The following is a 20,558-nucleotide window of genomic DNA, read 5'->3' on the forward strand; positions in this document are numbered from 1 at the left end:
CATTAGGTCTGAAAATGTAGTTTTACTCTAATGACATGCTATGAGAAAATATAATCATTGTATTTTTTCTTTTTCCTATTTTTAACTTTAGATTTCCCCTCTCCCTCACCTTTCCTCTCTCTCTCTCAAACTCAATAAAAACATGTTTAAAAAAAAGAAATCAGCCTAACTTTCAGATTTTCTCTCCTGACTTTTTGCTAGACTTTTTATAGTTTTAGGTTTTACCTTGATGTATATGATCTATTTGGAGTGATTTTTATTTATAGTTTAAGGTATAGATTAATGTTCATTTACCTGGCTTTTGTTTCAATACAGTTCATTAAGAGTTTTTCCCTACTCCACTGAATTTGCCTTTGGTAGTGCCCATATAGGTATGGGTCTATACTGGACTTTCTATTTTGTGTATTTAATCTATTTGTTTATATTTAAGCCAGTTCTAAATTGCCTTGATGACTAGCTTTTAAGTAAATCTTGAAGTCAGGAATTATTAGCTTTCCAACTTTGTTCTTTATTCTTCAAAGCTGCTTGAGCAACTCAAGGTCTTTTACATTTTCATAGGACTTTTATAATCAGTTCATCAATTTCCTAAAAAAACAAACAAACAAAAACTTGCTGGGATTGTGATTATGATGGAGTTAATCTATAGATCGATTTAAGGAGAACTGAAGTCTTAACAATATTGAGCCTTCCAACTCATAAAGGTGGTTATATTTTTATTTAGGTTCACTTTAATTTCACTAGGTAATGTTTCATAATTTTAGTTTAGAGGTTTCACATATCTTTTGTCAAATTAATCCCTATATTTCTCTTATTTTTGGAAGCTATTATAAGTAGTACTTTAATATTAATTTCCTATTGTTTGCTGTTAGTATATAAAAATACAATCAAGTATATTTGATCTTGTATCCTGCAACTTTGTTAAGCTCACTTATTAGTTCTAATATCTTTTTAGCTATTCTATACATTTTCTACAAGAATGATAATGTTGTCTGTGAATAGAGTTGTACTTTTTTCTTCTTTTTCAGTTGGATGTCTGCTATTTTATTTCTTTGCTTTATTGAACTACTAGAGGCCCGGTGCACAAAATTCGTGCACTGGGGGGGTGCCTCAGCCCAGCCTGCACCCTCTCCAATCTGGGACCCCTCAGGGGATGTCCGACTGCCGGTTTAGGCCCAATCCCTGGATTGGGCCAAAACCGGCAGTCGGACATCCTTCTCACAATCTAGGACTGCTGGCTCCTAACCACTCTGCCTGCCATCCTGATAGCCTCCTAGCCGCTCCCCTGCTGGGCTGATGGACACCTAACTGCTCCCCTGCCAGCCCAATTGCCCCCAACTGCCCACTCCTGCTGGCCATCTTGTGACAACGTGGGGGCGGCCATCTTGTGACAATGTGGGGGCAGCCATCTTGTGGTGGCCATCTTGTGATGATGTGGGGGTGGCCATCTTGTTACAACATGGGGGTGGCCATCTTGTGATATGAGGGCATGAGGGTCAATTTGCATATTACCTCTTTATTATATAGGATACTTCCAGTCCTTCATTTACTCATTTAGCAAATATTTTTTTCTTTGCCTATTATATATCAGTCATGAATATAAATGAGGTGAATGCAATGTGAATGAAACAAGGAGGGTCTATGCTGACATGAAGCTTAAAACAATTATGTAATTGTTTAAGAAACTAGATGTTTTTTAATGTAAGTGCTAATATTGGTATGGAACAGCTAATAAAATAGAAATATTTAGCTTAAAAGTAATAGACAAAAGGGAAAATAATTATGCCTTCAAATATGCAAAGGATTATTTTATAGAAAATGATTCATTTTTTAACACAATTTTAGAGGATTTAACTAGGATTAGTGGTGGAATGTTGTGAAGGAAAGAAATTTAAGAATTTGATGCCACAAAAAACTATTTCATATTGAATCAAGTTCTTCATGAGAATCTGTGAAAAGTTTGTTATTACGAGTCTGGATAATCTTTTATTAGGTATGCCACATGGAGGCATTGTTGTCAGGTAAAAGGCATACCTAGGATTACCAGAGTGGTTTGCAATTTGGATAATCTGAAATTACCCAAAAAGGAACAGCAAAAGACCTTTACTTGTATTATATTTATAATCTTAACACATTGCAGACGGATCACGAGAATTCTCATGTTTCTGTTCCAACGCTTATGGCCAATCATGATATTAAAAAGATATTAGTTTGTAAGAACATGTAATAAATAACTTCAAAATGCAATGGGTATTCAATTTAAAGTGTGCCTTTAACATTTCTGTAAAGCATTTTTTGTACTCATTCAATAGAAACTTATTTGGCCATTGGGTAAAGCTAGCAATAAAACTACTGGTCCGCAATGTGTTAATTTTATCAAAAACAAATTTATTATATAGGCAAATAACACAATTCAAGATACCAAATGAAGATATTAACAAAGTAGGATGCAATTAATGGCTATTAAGTGGCAAAAATCATACACTCAGTAAGAATTATCCAGACATTTGCTGTCAAATCAAATTAATATTTATATATGTAATCTCACTGTTTTTCCACACATTCCAGTTTCTCTCCAAACTTCCTATTTCCTTATTTTGAGTGTCCTTCTCTCTCCTTTATAGAGTTTCTAATTCCTATATCTCCTTCAATGTTGATCTCAAATCCCAAGAGCGTACTTCTTGCAGATCCCCTTATGCTTCCAGTCCTCTGTGATGATTCTCTTTTCTCATTGATTATTTACACTTCAGTTAGATCATCAGGAAAAGAAAATAAGTCTTACATTTATAAGTACATCTGATCCCTAGAATAACATTCACAGCATGCACTCAATAAATGGAAGCTAATATTAACAGTGACAATAATACAAAAAAGAGGACAAGAAGAAACGATTATGATGACAGCTTCAAGTGGCATAGTCAGAAAATGCTTTCAGAGGAGGTGGAATTTTACCTCTTACTCTTCTCCCGATTCGCTGATACATTTGCTTATTTAATAAATGCTTATTGATGACTTCTAAGTCACATCTTGCCAGAGACTGGGGACCCAAAAAAACAAGACAGACATGGCTCTCACACTCAGGGACTTACATTCTTATTACAGAAGTAAGAAAAATGACAAATATGCAGATAAATAAAGAAATTACAAATTATGAGGGAACAAAATAGAGACTAATTTTATATAGAATGGTCAGGAACAGTCTTTCTGAGGAAGTGACAGGCTGGAACCTAATGAAATACATGAAAACCATTTCGGGAGTAGGGAAGTGGGGTTATGTTTTAGTCAGAGGAAAGAGCTTCTGCAAAACTTGTCATGTGAGAATGACCCTTTCATTCTGGGCATGAGCAGAAGAAGGTCATGTGGCTGGAGCAGGATGGGCAAGGGGAGAAGAGGAGGAGATGAGCATGGAGGGACAGAGGTGCGCAGGTCATCGAGGCTTTGAGGGCTGTGGGAAGAGTTCAGGTTTCACTCTAAATGTAAGAGAATACGTTAAAGGACTTGGAGCAAGTGTGTGACATGACATGCTAGTTTATATTTTTTGACAACATCAGTTGGAAATGGATTGATGAGCATATGGAGTTAGAAGGCAGTAACCCAGAGAAGAAATGACACTTCCCTGAACAATGTTTAAATGGCATTATTGGAGAGAAGTTGATGACCTTCCATTGTCCAACCTGGTGTGGCCCCATGAAGCTTCAAGAATATCAGAATTCCAGAATTCTGGTTTTCTAGTCTCATCCAGGCTGGAAGGGAGTGCCTGTTTTTTCCTCCTCATAAACACACGGTTCTCTGTCTGTCTGGATGCTATTTTATTTATTTATAGTGGCTTGGAAGAGGGATATTGATGAATGACATTTTGGCTGCCCCAGGCCTCCATCAACCATTTACTGCAGACCTCTCAGGAGATATTCCCCAACATACACAGCTATCTACTGCTCTGTCAGCAATGGGGCCTGCTCTTCTACAACCCGAAGGAGCCCTAACTGCTTTTGGAGCTAGTTTGGCAAAATGCTTGCTTTATATTCTGTGTTCCACAATCTGGCAAGATAGTGACTTATCATGTATAGGTGGAGGGCAGGCTAGACACCTAGACATACCCAGATGGATTAAAAAAAAAAAAAGAATTCTAAAGCTGGGGGAACATTTCTCCCTCTCCAACACAATGTTGGCATTTGAGCAGAATCAATTCTAAAAGGGCAGGAAGGACATACACTTTGAGATGGAGCTGTTTCCAGGACCAGTATTCATTAATATCCAAGTCCATCATCCTTCTTTCTTCAAGCCCAGTCTCAGTCCCAAGTGTTCATTAGCTGCTTTGGAACCATAAGCAGCAGGACTAGGCCCACTTTTACCCTCAACCTTTGCCCCCCACACTGCTTGCATAATAACTGGCACATAGTCTATGTTGCTTATGCCTTGGTTTTAGCTTATCAAAGTATTGTGATACCAGGGGGCAGAGAAATTGCCCCATATCTCCCATGATGAATACTTCTGGGTCAGAAGCCTTATATTAACCCCCACCTCCAAAAATTTGTACAAAAATTTTAGAATAAGAGGCCCATTTATTTTCCCAATAAAATTTTGTGGTAGAGGTTTATTTACTCTGTCCTTACTAGCACCTCCTGGTATCTGGTATAACACAAAAGAGAAGCTGCTTAGTCAGCTCTTATCACAATTACTGTGGCCACCACATGGGTTGATAGAATAGAGGCTTTGCCCTCTTATTTTTTCTCTACATGATGGCCATATTGGGTGGGGCAAAAGTAAGTTTACAGTTATGAGTATGCAAAACAGAGTTTATTTATTAACTAGAGGCCTGGTGCATGAAATTTGTGCACGTGGGGGGGGGAGGGGAAGGGATGGGGAGAGGGTCCCTCAGCCCAGCCTGCACCCTCTCGTAATCTAGGACCCCTCGGGAGATGTCCGACTGCTGGTTTAGGCCTGATCCCTGCTGGTTTAGGTCCAACTGCCTAAACCAGCAGTTGGACAGCCCTCTCACAATCCGGGACTGCTGGCTCTTAACGGTTCGCCTGCCTGCCTTCCTGATTGCCCCTAACTGCTAGCCTGCCTCGGCCCCCACCATGGCGGTTTCCTCCGAAATGATGACCAGAAGGTCATTCAGCTGTCCAGTCTAATTAGCACATTACGCTTTCATTATTATAGATTATTGTATTATTCTCCACACAAACAACTGTAAGACTACTTTTGCCCCATCCTGTATTTCCATTGAGTCAGGTGCTTTAAAATTGGGCCTTCAAAAGGTATATAACATGGCTCACATTCAAAAGGAAAGTGAGTAGAAACTGGACTTCTGAAAAAAAATAGTTCATTTAATTAAAAAAAACAACAACTCCCCCTTAGTGAACATGGTGAAACATAAGAAAAAGGCTGTCAGTGTCTTTCAGGAATGGTTTCCTCATACTTAAAGTCACAAGAAAGCAGCGAACTAGCATTGTCTCTGGACATTCTGCCTGCAGGTGATGCCTGGAATGGCTATCACAGCCTCCGTACTGAGAAGGAAGCGAGTTGGAGCTGATTAGAAAGGTGGACAGACCAGGGCTCTGGGAGTCTCCAAGCCTATCTAGAACTACTTGGCTCTTTTTCTTTGGTGGGAAGGGGGACTCATTTTATGTGAAATAATCTCCTTATGGTTGAAGCCAGTTGTTACATCAGCTTCAGGTTTTTCTACTTCATAGGGCAAATTAGAGAAGATTTTCTGGGTGTTTTGGTAGGGCTTTGGGCCACTGAAAGTCTGCTAAAATGAAAGCCTCAACGTTTTAAAATATAGAGAGGCCTAGCCTGCTGAGGGATATTCCAGTGCAACTAACGTGTCCTGATGGCAGAAGGTACCTCATTCCTGGGCTGATTTTCAGGAGGCCTTGATCCTTCTCAGGTGAGTTCAGGTACTGCTGCCCTGACAGTTCTCTAAGTAGCTTCTGGCCTTGGCGTGTTCTCCTACATGCATCTCCATTTCTTGGTGTTTTGTTTTCTGCTTGCACTAATTCCACCTGTTAATAGGAAAAGATGCAAAAAATGTAAAGAATTTCACTTGTAATCCTAGCATTCAGATAATGTTTAGTACTATCTTGGCATATTATATTCTATATGTGTATGACTTCCCGATTCATATTTACCCGTTCAAAAATCTGATCATGCTGCATATGTAGTTTTATACCTCATTATATGAACTCATAACTATATTACGAACATCTCTACATATTACTAAATATATTTTGAAAGCTTTTAAAAAAGCCCTTTGTCTGGGCACCACCTCCAGGGTATTCCAGTGACTAAGGAAGTTACTTGGGGATGAGGCAGATAATTTCCTACCTTAATTAATTAAAAAAAATTATTTCTTGGTATTATTTCTAGATTTAATCTAGACAAATGCTTCAATGCTTCTTGATGCTGAGTTGCTCATTATTTCTACTTAGGAAGATGAACTTTTAGTTTGTAAGTACTGAGCACGCACACAACTCCCTATGGTGGATGTGCATATGCAGCGTTTGAGAGCAATGCCAGTTTTCTAGGTTCCCCTAGCTTTGCTGCTTGCCTCTGAGACTGACTTGGGCATGCTGTTTAGCATCTCTAATTCTCCTTTTCCTCATTTAGACAATAAAAATATTAACAGATCCCATTTCATAGGGTTATAGTCAGAAATAAATAATTTAATTCTGAATTCAGATAGCAAGCTTTTGGGTCTATTGCCATGAGTTGTTACTTACCTTATTTAGCCTAACCTCTAAAAAAGCAGGAATTAAGGATTCAATAGGCATGTTTTTCATCTCTGCCCATTAAATCTATCCTCCCGTAGAATGTTCACATGCTTCAGACTCTCACCAGGTTTAAATCCTCATCATTCCCAGAGAACCAACAGACCTTTCCATAAGTGATTTCATAATCACTCGTCTACATGTGATTTCTTCTGCTAGAATGCTCACCCCCTCACTTCTTCACCCACCTGCCAAATGCTTGCTCATCCTTAACATCTCCTCCTCTGTGGAGCCCTTTTCCAAATCTCCAAAGAGTTGTTGTTCCACTCCTGGTGCTCCCACAACACCGTTTTTAAACCAATTTCCCTAACATAGCACTTACCAAGGTTTACTTGTAACTGATCTGTTCACACATTGATTCTTCCACGGGAGTGTATGCTTTTGGGGGGTCCAGGGACATGTCTTTGTCATCTCCAAAGAGCGCAATAAACGTCTTAGTGTGTAGGGGGAAAACTTATGAGCCATACATTTCCCCCAGGGTTTGAAAATACATGAACTTCGAGGAGTCTGAAGGGCAGATCTGTTCCCTTGCTTTGCACTCCATGTGTTCACGACAAAAAATAAATAAATTCCCAATGGAGTCAGAAGGAAGGGTTCCGTTCAGCACACACCTAATTACAGTCCTCACTTGATTTTCTCTTATAAATGACAACCATCAGATGCCAAGTTGTGGCGGAGTGACATCTGGCTCTTTGGCAGACACCCCCAGCAACAGCGTTAATGACTTCGGAGATGGCTCTGGATGTGTGATGCTGTTAAGTTTGTTGTCTGGATTACATTATCCCCCTCGACATCTTTTTACATTGTCCTCTAACTCACTTCTGATCCTGATTCTGTGAAACCTGGGCACATTTATCCAAATTTGCCCAATGCCCTGCATGGCCCTGACATGCCAATCCTTTAATATATTTCCATCAGCGCCTGTACATTTTTAGAGAGTTGTGAATGTATGTGTTCTCAGAGGCAACTCAAAAAGGAAGATTTTTGTCATCTGGGAAAAAGTTCTTTAGTACTCGACCAAATTACATTTTCTAAGATGACCACATTTGGGGCTCCTTTTGAAATCACACTATATAAAGAAAAAATGCCTCAGTGACTACATATGCTTTGAATTGAAACCAATATGCAATGCTTCATTAGCTCCCAAGATGAACTATAAAAAGGCAGGGGTTGCAACCATAACAGTCTTGCCTCTGACTGAGAAAAATATATACATTTTAATTTTTTCCTAGGCATTAAAAACAAAGCCTTTATCTGAAATTTCATCCCATTTTCAGAAATGATGCATTTAAATTCTGTTCTGAAATCTTCTTTGTTTTTCCTTTTTTTTCTCTTTACCATGTAGAAATAGGATGCCAAAATGGGAAAACAGAATAAGTAGTATGAGAGGCAAAATCCCCAAAGCTTTCTCTTTCAGTTGGTTATTGTATTTTGAAAGAAACCAAAACTAATCAAATAGGATATATATGTATAAAATATTAAGAGAAATGTTAGAATCCAAATGGTAGATCATTTTAGTAAGTAATGATAATAAGAAATACTTATAATGTAAGTCAGCCCCTGATATAGACAGACTGAAATGTTAATTTCATTCTATGGATATTTTGATTATTACTTTTTACTTACAAAATAACAGCAATACTTACAGTTGAAAAAAAAATCACATTATCTAGTGTTTTGACTTATTGGGGAAACATTTATGTGTAGAACCAATGCATTTATCATGCTTAATTGGAAGTTAATGAAACAATTTTTATGTTGCCTGTGTTTTTACTTTAAAAATATTTAGGCATGCCATCTTAAAATGTATTACATCTATTTAAAATGCTGATGGAAACCATAGATATAGGATAATGAAATGCCAAATGTAAAGTTAAAAGGGGAAAGATAATTTTTAAAACTCTATACAATAGTTTTCAATGATGTCATCATACCCTGTAATTCTTCAAAATTCTAGAGTGATATATAGGAAACAGAAAGGTCCATGGTTCAAATCCTATGAGTTTCAAATATTGTGTTTTATTTGTTTTCTTAGAGGAGACAAAACAATAGGCATCGTTACATAATGTTCTGGAATAAATAATGGGATCTTTCCAAAAGTTGTCAGTCTTTAGCCAAAGTTTCCTTTGCCTTGGTTAACAAAACTTCAATTCCCATAAATATATCGATGCTTCCATGTAAGGTGTGAACAGATGCTTTATCTCTACATTGCGTGCATAAATGTACGTTCTGAGATGTAAATTGATCAAACTGTAGAAACAAATCATTTAAGATTTGCGCAGTGATTAATAACAGGAGCCAGTAATCAAATCTCCCTGCCACCAGCGCATCTGTTACAGAGAGTTTCTAGTTTGCCCTAGTATGCAAATGTGCAATAAAACAAATACATTACTTAATTTAGCAGCTGGTTCAAAAACATTATTTTAGGTGATTTCTTTATGTTTTGTGTACTTTTGCCGTAGATGGTGGTTAATGTGAACTAATTCAATTGTTTATGAGATGAGCGCTCGCACATAAAAAATAGCCCTTGGGAGAGGCAGCCTCTGGGAAAGGCGTTCTGACCCCTGTCTCCGAGAAGCAAACACTGCAGCCACCACGCCATAAATCATGGCTCTCAGGCCTCCACTGGAACAGCCCGGGAGCCCGGAAAGGTTTAAAATTTCAAGCTCACTTGAGTTCCGTGTTCTTGAGGTTGGAGGATGATCCTGTGACACATGCTAACCCTTGCTGGATTTGGGCTTTTCATTTTTTTTTTTTTTTGTTAAAGTTGCTTTTCATATGTTAGAAAAATCGGACACAAAAAAAGAAATTCTAATAGGAGCATTGGACAGTATATTCTGATGTTTTCCTGGTGAAAGTTAGGATCTGATGGGATCAGTTCGAACCAGTTAAGTATCTGGTATATAAAAAGGTAAAAACAAACAAAACAAAAAACCCCACAGAAACCGATCTCTCATGAGCTTAAAAATTACATGCAAACCTACAAGCAGGTGAGTTGGGCCTTAAAGTGTTCAGAAGGGCATGCTTTGCATAGAGTAGGCAGTGACCAGACTTGATTTGCTTTCCAGTCCAGGGAGATGAGAAAAGAGAACCAAGGCATCAAGCACAACCACACACATTGGTCAGCAGCTGGAGAGCAGGGAACAGAGCAGGCTGAGGATAAGTAATTTGTGACTGTAGAGTTTTAAGTTGGTTGAAGACTGCCACCATACTGAGGACAGCAGATAGCTGAAGAGAAATATATACATGTCCAGTTTATATTGAGGGTCTCTCAGTTAATATGCAGTCTCTCAAATCCCTTTTATCATGGGACCATCAGGCAGTTTCAAAAGAACCTTTTGGTTAGTTGTTTATAAACCCACTTTTGCCACTGGCCAAAGACTATAACCTAAAGATGGAGAATGCTTATGTGTTTAATAATATAATACCTACTAGAAGCCTGGTGCACGAAATTCGTGCACGGCGGGGGGTTGTCCCTCAGCCCAGCCTGTACCCTCTCCAATCTGGGACTCCTGGAGGGATGTCCGACTGCCCGTTTAGGCCCAATCCCACCAGGTCACCCCAATGGCTATGGAAAGCTTGGCTTACTCTGTTACCTGGGAAACCTTGCTCTCTGTGGCTGTAGCCACCAGGATCGGGCCTAAACAGGCAGTCGGACAACCTCTCACAATCCAGGACTTCTGGCTCCCAACTGCTTGCCTGCCTGCCTTCCTGATTGCCCCTAACCGCTTCTGCCTGCCAGCCTGATCACCCACTAACCACTCCACTGCCAGCCTGGTTGATGCTTAACTGCTCCCCTGCAAGCCTGTTTGCCCCCAACTTCCCTCCTCTGCCAGCCTGGTCACCCCTAACTGCCCTCTCCTGCAGGGTTGATCACCTCCAACTGCCCTCCCTTGCAAGCCTGGTCCCTCTCAACTGCCCTCCCTTGCAGGCCTGGTCCCTCATAACTGCCCTCCCCTGCAGGCCGGGTGCCTCCAAACTGCCCTCTCCTACTGGCCATCTTGTGGTGGCCATCTTGTGTCCACCTGGGGGCAGGATCTTTGACCACATGGGGGCAGCTATATTGTGTGTTGCAGTGATGATCAATCTGTATATTACTCTTTTATTAGATAGGATAGAGGCCTGGTGCATGGGTGGGGGCCAGCTGGTTTGCCCTGAAGTGTGTCCCAGATCAGGGTTGGGTTCCCTTGGGGCGTGGGGCAGCCTGAGCGAGGGGCCTGTGGTGGTTTGCAGGCCGGCCACGCCCCCTGGCAACCCAAGGGGAGGCCCTGGTATCTGGAATTTATTTTCCTTCTACAATTGAAACTTTGTAGCCTGGAGAGGAGCCAAGCCTGCTGCTCCCTCTGGGGCAGCAGCCATTTCTGTGGCAGTTAATTCACCTTCTACAATTGAAACTTTGTAGCCTTAAGTGGGTGAGCCCAGCCAGGGTGTGCGGAAAGCTTTGCTTCCCCTGTTGCCGCCGGCAACCCTGGCCTGCTCTCTCAAGCTCCATTCTGCAGCCATTTGTTTGAATTTGTTTACCTTCTATAATTGAAACTTTGTAGCTTGAGTGGAGGCTTAGGCCTGCAATGGCTATGGAAAGCTTGGCTTCCTCTGTTACCTAGGAAACCTTGCTCTCTGTGGCTGTAGCCATCTTGGTTTGGGTTAATTTGCATACTCGCCCTGATTGGCTGGTGGGCGTGGCTTGGCTGGTGGGCATGGCTTATGTAGCGGAGTGATGGTTAATTTGCATATTACCATTTTATTAGAGAGGATAATCAACATTTATTAAAAACTTGTATTTGTACAGCTTGTGAAACATTCTTACAAATGATATTTCTTTGATCTTCATATTTTTGTCAGTGAGGGTAGTGGGTCTCACAGAGGCTTGCCCAAGGTCACAATACATTGGAATTGGAATAAAAGACCAATTCCAAAGTTCATGCCCACAACTATATTACCTTGTTTCCTAACCCAATGTAAACCTTCAATAAGAGACATGAAGAAAAAGAGAAATTGTGGAGTGTGTCCTTCACACCATAGAAGTAAGAGAGAGAAAGTCCAATTTTCTAAATAAATAGTTGCATGTTATGCAATGAAAGTGAGGCCATACTACACAGACAAATAAAAAATTAACATTAAAAAAAAAAAAGACAGATTTAGGACACTTGATTGAGAGTAGGCCTTTTGGAAATGTGGATTACCCAGTGGACAAACTGTATGATTCAGAGTTCTCAGGAGAAACAGAACCAATAGGATATGTAAATATATAGGAAAAGACTTATTAAAAAGGAATTGACTCATGTGATTGTGGAGGGTGGCAAGTCCAAATCTGCAGTATGGGCCGGCAGGCTGGAGACCTAGGAGGTGCAGAGGCAGATCAAGTTCAAAGGCAGGCTGCCTGAGAACCCCCTCTTGAACAGGGAGGCCAATCTTCTTGTTCTGTCCAGGCCTTCAGTGATTGGATGAGGCCCACCCACATTATGGAGGACAATTTGCTTTACTCACAGTTCGTCAATTAAATGTTATTTTCATCCAAAAAAATGCCCTGCAAGTTGACATATAAAATTAACCATCACACAGACCAAGTTTATATTTAGGACACCAGCAATGAAAGTGCATTGAAAGAAAAGAAAAGACTTTTTGAAATAACTTCCATATATGATATTTCGGGGGGTGGGGGGGGGGGTGGACACCAATAATCATAAACAAAACTAGGACTCTAGCTATCTTATCCTTATTTTAAAGTTTAGCATTTTTTATATTTTGATTAAATGCAGAGTAGAGAAGGACAAAACAATCTCCATAATTACCACAATATTTCAGTGCTTGGGGATTTTGAAGCCCTGACTTCAGGCCATTGCTGGAAATTGAGAATCATCATTATATGAGTATTTTCTGTCCAACCCTTTAGAAGTTATAATGAAAGTAAATTGAATTCATTTGGCAAATATTAGGACTGCCAACAATATTCTAACTTTCTGTAGAGAACACGAGAGCAGCAAAGCATAATGGGCAAGAGCAAAGCACTGAAGTCAGGAAAGTTCATTTCCTAAATCTTTTCAACACTTCCTATCAGTGAGATTTTTGGCAAGTTACATAACTCGCTAAGCCACAAATTCCCTATCTTTAAACTAAAGATAATTGAGCCTATTTCCTAGTGCTATTATGAGGATTAAAGGAGTAAAAGCATTTGGAACTCTGGGCAAGTGTCTGACATATGATAACTCTATAAACATTATTCTTCTGACAGCCATCGGAAGAAAAAAGTTAGTTAGAGCAGGAGGCATAATTGTAGGACTAAATGCTGCCATACTTCTGCATGTTGCACACTGGATGTTCTTAGTGAGGAGCCCACTGCTGTTATTCCCTCTGTTTTTAGAAACCATAGTATCTAGTATGTTAAAATATACTCAAATTCTACATTAAAGAGAAATTTGGGAGATAAACAGTTTTTGTTTTCTATAATTTTGTTTTTTAAACTATTTGGCTATAAACTAACTTGTTACTTATTGATTTTGGATTTTAGGGGTCTTATGAAATTTTTATACTAAGAAAATCTAAAATTTTCTGATGAAAGTTTTATGAAATTTAAATTTAATGGTTAATAAAGTCAATATTTTGTATTATAGACATTTTAATAAACAGTTTAAGCACTGGCTAGTTTTGTTACTTATGTTGGAGTCAATAAAGTTTCTTTATAAGTTACAAGTTTTTAATAAAAAGTCCTTGAGAAGTTCACAAATCCCAGATAGTATTCTTATACTACATAATGGTTAAAACTGTCTTGCATAAATTTTAAGTTCTACAGAAAGATAGGTAGATAGATTATAATGATGATGACGATAGATAGATGATAGAGATAGAGATAGAGATAGGGAAAGCTATGTTTTTATCATTCCTTAAAAATCCCTTTTTATATATTTTTATCATGACACATTTCAAAAACATAGAAAAGGATAAGATAATGATATACATTCTATTGTTTATTTCATCTCCCATTTTCTAAGTTAATATTCATTCTTACAGAAGTATATTCATTATCTCATTTAGTTTGGGCTCATGGTTGAATGCTAGGTTAGCTAAACATAAAATTCTAGTCTGAAAGATAATTTACTTAGCCCTATTATCATCTTACCTGTATTGCCGTTGCAAAGTTTGTTGTCAATCTAATTGTTCTTGGACTGTGATTTGCCTATTAACTTCTCAGGTTTGCTTTCTCTATTTGTTAATCTGTTATTTGGTCTATAGTGGGCCTAAGTATGAAATAAATAAATAGAGAGCCGTGCTTCTTATAGTTCAAGATTCTAGTCATCTGTCAATTCTCTAAATTTTTAGACATTTTATTTTTTAAAATACTTTATTATTGATTTCAGAGAGGAAGGGGGAAGGAGAGAGAGAGAGAGAGAAATCAATAATGAGAATCATTGATTGGCTGCCTCCTGCATGTTCCACACTGGGGATTGAGCCTGCAACCTGGGCATATGCCCTGACCTGGAATCAAACTATGACCTCCTGGCTCATAGGTCAATGCTCAACCACTGAGCAACACCAGCCAGGCAACATTTTATTTTTAAATATTTTTTGTCTGTCTCTTTATTTTTCCTGTCTGAAATCCTATTACTGGAATGTTGAACAACCTCATTTTATCTGTTTCTTAAGCTCCCTTGTATGTTTTCTGTATTTTTCTTTTGCTTCTTTCTGTTATTTTGCTCAAGTTTATCTTCTAGAACACAAATATCTCCTCATATCTATTTAGTCTACATTTAACTCTATCTTTGATTGTTTAACATCATTGACAAAATTCTTCATATATACATGATCTATTTTTATCAACTTGAAACTTGTCTATTTAATGGTACCTTATATTTGGGATTTTTTCTTTAATGTCTATAATAATTTTAGGCATTCTTACTTTTTTTCTCTTTGTGATTGCTAATCTGTAATCTCAAGTTCCTGGCCCCTAGTATTCCTCATTTTGTACATGGACCTCACTCATAATGGATTATAATTTGCCTTTACAAACCCATTTTTCTTCCTATAATAATCCTCTAAAGCCTTATGGAGCAGTTTTTCATTTATTTCTGTCTGTCCCAAGGATTTCGGCACCAGGAATCAATTTTCATTTTTACTTCTTGGATGGGAGATTTCCCAGACCATGCAGATACTGTAAATTTGAAACCCAAACTTACATAGGGCCCACGCTCCGTGTCTTACAGCCTCAAAGGGACTCCTTTTCATGGAGACATTAGTAGAGACAACATGCTTTGTTCTTGTGTCTAAGATGGTAGGTAGATTTATTTTTCTAGTTCAGCCTTTCAAGTTCTTAGACCTATGCATACATTTTAGTGCCAATACTTTGCTTTATATGGGTCCAAAAGCCTTATCTTCTTTCTCTGGTGGGGAACTAAAATCCAATATATTATGTTAGTTGGATAATAATCCACTGATCAACCATAGGGAAAGTTTTTATATTATTCTTTCCCCAGAAACTTATATGCTGCAACTCTAAACCCCAACATGATTTTATTTTATTTGGATATGGGGCCTGTGGGCCCTCATGAGAGGATTAGTGCTCTTATAAGAGAGACATCAGAGAGCTTGTGCTGTCTCTCCTTGCTGTGTGAGAATACAGAGAGAAGGTGGCTGTCTGCAAGCCAGCAAGACAGTCCTAGCCAGAACCAGACACGCCAGCACCCTAATCTGGTCTTGCAGCCTCCAGAACTGTGAGAAAATAAATTACTTTTACTTAAACCTCCAGCCTTTGGTACTTTGTTACAGCAGCCTGAAAAGGCTAAGATTATCAGTCAGTCATCCTTCTGGGATATTGAGTCTCTACTCCCTTATTTGTTCAATTAATATTGATGAGTTTTAAGGGGAAAAAGGTCTTGCTTTAAATCAACAATTGGGATTCCCTAGTATGAATACTCAGTTTGACACTGCCTGGATTCAAATAAACCACAGAATCTGAACAAGTAACAGACAATAATTTTTTAAATCTACTAGTTCAGGTGGAACAAGTAGTTCAATTCATGTTAATTTCAAATGGACCACAGGTAAAGGATACATTTTAGAAGAAAAGCCAAAGACAGAATGAGTTTACTCTGTTGAGGAAAAAAAGAAAAAAAAACAACAACAAGAAACAGCTACTATATAAATGAAAGCAATCTATAGAAGCCTAATGCAGTGAAAATTTCCACCAATATTGCAAATAAAGTACCTTGAGGGAGTGTGTATAATTAATAAAAAGATGGAACTATAATTATTGTGGTAGGTATAAATTATTACCAGGAGTCCTCCAGCTAATTTGAACAACCTTTGGCTTTTATGCAGCTATAGTTAGAAGTGAGAAATTTACCACTATAAAATATGTAGTATCTATTGCAATCTTAAAACAAAGGAATCTGTTGGATGGAAGCAATATAACTCTGAAGCATCCTGGTGAACTAGAAGTAATCCAGGCTTGACTGTGGGTGCGGAAAACAAATAAGAAAACAAACAAAACAAAACAAAAAGGCAAAAAAAACCTTAGTTTATAACCCATATCAAAGTATATTCTTGCCACATGACCAAAAGGCTTTAAAAGTACGCTTTTCTTGTGTTACAGGGGCTGCCATTAATAAAATTACTTGGTGATTTGGCAGCTGTAAATTGCAACCTCTTGTCATTGGCTGGGTCACAAGTGTCCTCCTCCTTTCCTTTTTAAACACTATGGGTTCAACAGAATAAGTGCTGACTTCATAAATAAGCAGTCAGAGCACTAGGTTCTAGTCACTTCCATAATGGGAAGTAAGCAGAACAATTTAACAGGGGACGTGAGAGGGCGAAGGAGGGGGAACCAGGATCAGGTCAAGCAGATGATGGAATGAATACCCTATTTAAGTATGCCAGACATACTCATGTAAAAAGAAGCTTGTAGGTCACCAGAAATGACAGGAATGGCATATTGGGTTGATCCCATAATTAAGGGAGAAGGCATAAGTCAGGAGCATCTCGGACTGAATGTGTTCCTCTCCCATACTCTATTATTATTCTTATGAAGCTTATTCCAGTAGGTCAGTGGTTGGCAAACTGCAGCTCACAAGCCACATGCAGCTCGCGAGCCGCGGTTTGCCGCTCTGTTGACTAATGAGTTTGCCAACCACTCACCTAGACTCTCCATTCCAATAATTACAGGCTGTTGTTGTTCCTTGTGATTAAGCCCCTATCGGAGAGGTGAAATACCTTCTCCTTCCAGTATCACAAGTTAAAGAGTAAAGAATATGACAGATCAGAGAGTTAGATGATGCTCCCACTAATGCAAAGACTGTTTGTTGCCATCACTCTATCTTGGCAAAGCTAGAAGAGCAGGGATTTCCACAGGGCAGCATCAAAATTGGCTGATACTAAAAGAATCCATCACTTTAAGGACATTGCATACCAGATGACTTTCTGCCAGTCCTTTCTCAAACTAGGCAGTTAGTAATCAATGAGGAAAGGGTTAAACCACCACCATGATTATCACTAGCACTAGACACACACACTTATGCCCAGTGGAAGCATTGACATGTTGTGCTTTTCTTTCCTTCTAAACTGTCGTTCTTCATAATATCTCCAGACATTTATGTGGAAGATATGTCTAGATGTCACCCAAGATCTCCTCTTAACATTTTTCCTTGCTAAGAGTATCCGAATTTTATTTGGGGCAGAGTATACCCATCCTTAGGCAATAAAACATGAATTACTAAGCCAATCATGATAATCATTTCTGTTACTTTTAAAATGTCTAGGAGTTGTCATGCAAGAAGTTCTTTCCACTGAGACCTGAAGGAAAGACTGCTATGTCAGTTTCTGGGAGACATTAGCTTTCTAGATAAGAGAACACGCACCCATAACCGGCTTCACTCTTCCCTGTCTCACATATCCCTTTCAGAACACAGGATGGCCGCTTCGGCTGCTGCTGCAGTCATTTTAGATTATGAGAGAAAGGTGGAGAGACTTGAGGAGACGTGGACCTTGGCATCACTGGGCTGCTGACCCAACAGCAGCAGCAGCTAGCCTCTGTTTTTTCTTCAGACTGTGTAGGATAAATGCATTTCTATTTGTTTTAACTACAGTTAGCAAAATTTTCCATTGCTTGCAGCCAAGTCCTTTTATAACGGATACGAGATATGTAGTGTTACTATTTAACAAACCCATTACCTAGTTACTGTTAAGAATTATGCATTATTTTACTTTCATAATAACCCCAACATGAGGATTAGATCACTTCAAACCCCAGCTGTGCACATGGGGTAGCCAATACAATGAAAGTTACTGACTTATGTTGGTATGTGACAGAGCCAGGTTTGAAGCTCTGATTGATGTCATTCTATCATTGTTCATTCATTCATTCATTCATTCATTTGTTTATCTAACAGACTTTTGAGGATCTATATGAGGCAGAAACACCTGTGCCCCAAGAATATGAATATTAATAATTAGACAGTTTGAACTCTCAAGGACCACACAGTCTAGTGAGTTCATAGTGTCTGAACTCTCAGTTCAGTGGTATTTTAATTTACCAGTCTACCTTCTTGCTGATAGCTATAGTCATATGAGCTGTGTTGTTTATAAAATCTAAATGCAGATGATTTCAAGGGCATTTATCTTATCAAAAGATATATCTTTCATCTGTAACTTGGACATGAATGGACATTTGCAGCATAATTTTAAAGCCAGAATTTTCTGAACAGTTCAGAAGTTTGTTCTTTCTACAAAGGCAAAACTGCTCATTTTTCTCTCTGCGGCTTCATCTCCATGACTGTTGCATTGAGATAGTGTGAGGAAGTCACATGTCTAGCTTTGAGAAACCAAATGCATAGTGACACATCATAGGGTACCATTCAAGAGAAGGTTTGAACAAAACATGAAAAGATTCTGGGCTCAAATGCTAATTTAAATAGAGGATCAAACTATTGTACCAAGTTCAGAAGCCTTGTGGAGCAATGAGGATATGCTCATGAAAGGACTTGTAATATGCTGGAAAGACAGATAATAAATCATGCCAAGAGCCAAAGGAATGGTAATGGCAAAGAGATATTTTCAATCAAAAATCAATCAAATGTCCAATCAATCAACTAAAAATAGTTCCTTGAAAAGTATTATGTGCTTAGAAATGTGGAAAAGCAAGACATAAGAAAATCATAAGACATCACCTTTTTAGTCAGATAAGTTAGAGTCCAGTTGGGGATACAGATTTGAAAAAGAAGATACTAATACATATAAAAAATCAGAAAATATTTAAATGGCATGGAATGCAATGCTAGGAGATAAGAAGAAAAAAGGTGTTTCAGAACTGGAAGGTGTGCCCTGAGTAAGAGAGAGCCTAGGACTGGAATCAGGACCTTGAATCTAGTTGCACCTCCATAAACTTTAGGACCAAAAGAACCTTTGCTTCTTAGGGAAGAGCTAATTTAGAAAGACAAAATAAGAAAATTTTTATTATTTCTAATATTTCTAATATTTGTTAAATATTAGACATACATTACATGCTATTCTTTTCCTGAGGTAGAAGTATTGTGAGAATGTTTTATGGAGGAAAGAAAAAAAAGAGAATGTAAAAAAGAGAAATGATTCACATAACCCAGGAAATAAGAGGGAGATAAGTCTTGAGCTCTAATTGTAACTGCCACTCTCTAGTTCACTGAACCTCCATTTTCTCATCCACAAAACAGGAAATAATCATCCCTTCAGTGACTCCCACAGGACATGAGGATGAAAAAATTGTTCCACAAAAGCATGTTCTCATGGTTACAAGGATCCCGCACTAGCTGAAGGAGAGGCATAAGCTGGAGGTTAAATGTGGATGATATAAAACCAGGTGACTATTTCCAAGCCTCCCAAGAAAAGCCAATTCTATCTTCCATAAAGTGATATCAACATGAAAGTCTGAGTTGGCCAGCACCAGCATTGCTATTTTGCTACCATCCAATGGAACTCAACCAGTAAGAGTAGAAAAAGAGTCCCCTAACTACAAAGTGAGATAGCTCAATGCCTTAAATTAGGTAAAGTACACAGGATTCATTAAAAGAGAGGCAAAAACACTGTACTTTCTCCATGACTGAGTCACAGCTGTGCAATGTAATCTGCTTCCCCAGGAGCAGGCAAAAGGAGGTGCATTGTTTGCATAGAATTAAAAAAAATTATTTACTATACATGTATTACTATAAAATGTATTACTATAAAACTGATTTAAAAACTGTCTGCTTTTCATTATCACCATGCACCAGCAATTTTAAACAATGTCCATGATGAACTATTCTATTGTGAAAAAAAATTATTTCCAGTCACTGAGGCTTTGTTTGAGTTTAATAATACATGGGACCTTCAAATTAGCATATTTTATTAGTTATTTTTTAATAAATAACTATAGTCTACATGGAAGTTACTTTAGAAAACCCCCAGTTATCCAGCAGCCCCTGATACATGTAGACCCAACTACACAAGTTTGGTTTAAAAGAAGTTAGTAATGGTTTGACATCCTTCAAGTTCATCTTCAAGTCAAGTGCAGTGGTTCTACATATTCCTATGTTTAAATAGTAGGTAAACAATGATTGTACATCATTGTAAAATGAAGAAAGAGAACATGAGTTATTCAGGTCTGTCAGTCTAGGTGACTACTTGAAATTTTTACATGTTTAAAATTTGTAAGAGTGAAACAGAGTATGAGCTGTACATTGCTGGCAAGTACAAATTTTAGATCATACATGAAATAATTTACCAAATTTGAGTAACTCCCTTAAAGTTAAAATATATTCTCTTTTAGTTGCTAATTGTTTGTTTTAAAAA

Source organism: Eptesicus fuscus, chromosome 5 (genome assembly GCF_027574615.1).
Source record: "Eptesicus fuscus isolate TK198812 chromosome 5, DD_ASM_mEF_20220401, whole genome shotgun sequence".
In the NCBI taxonomy this organism is placed as follows: Eukaryota; Metazoa; Chordata; class Mammalia; order Chiroptera; family Vespertilionidae; genus Eptesicus; species Eptesicus fuscus.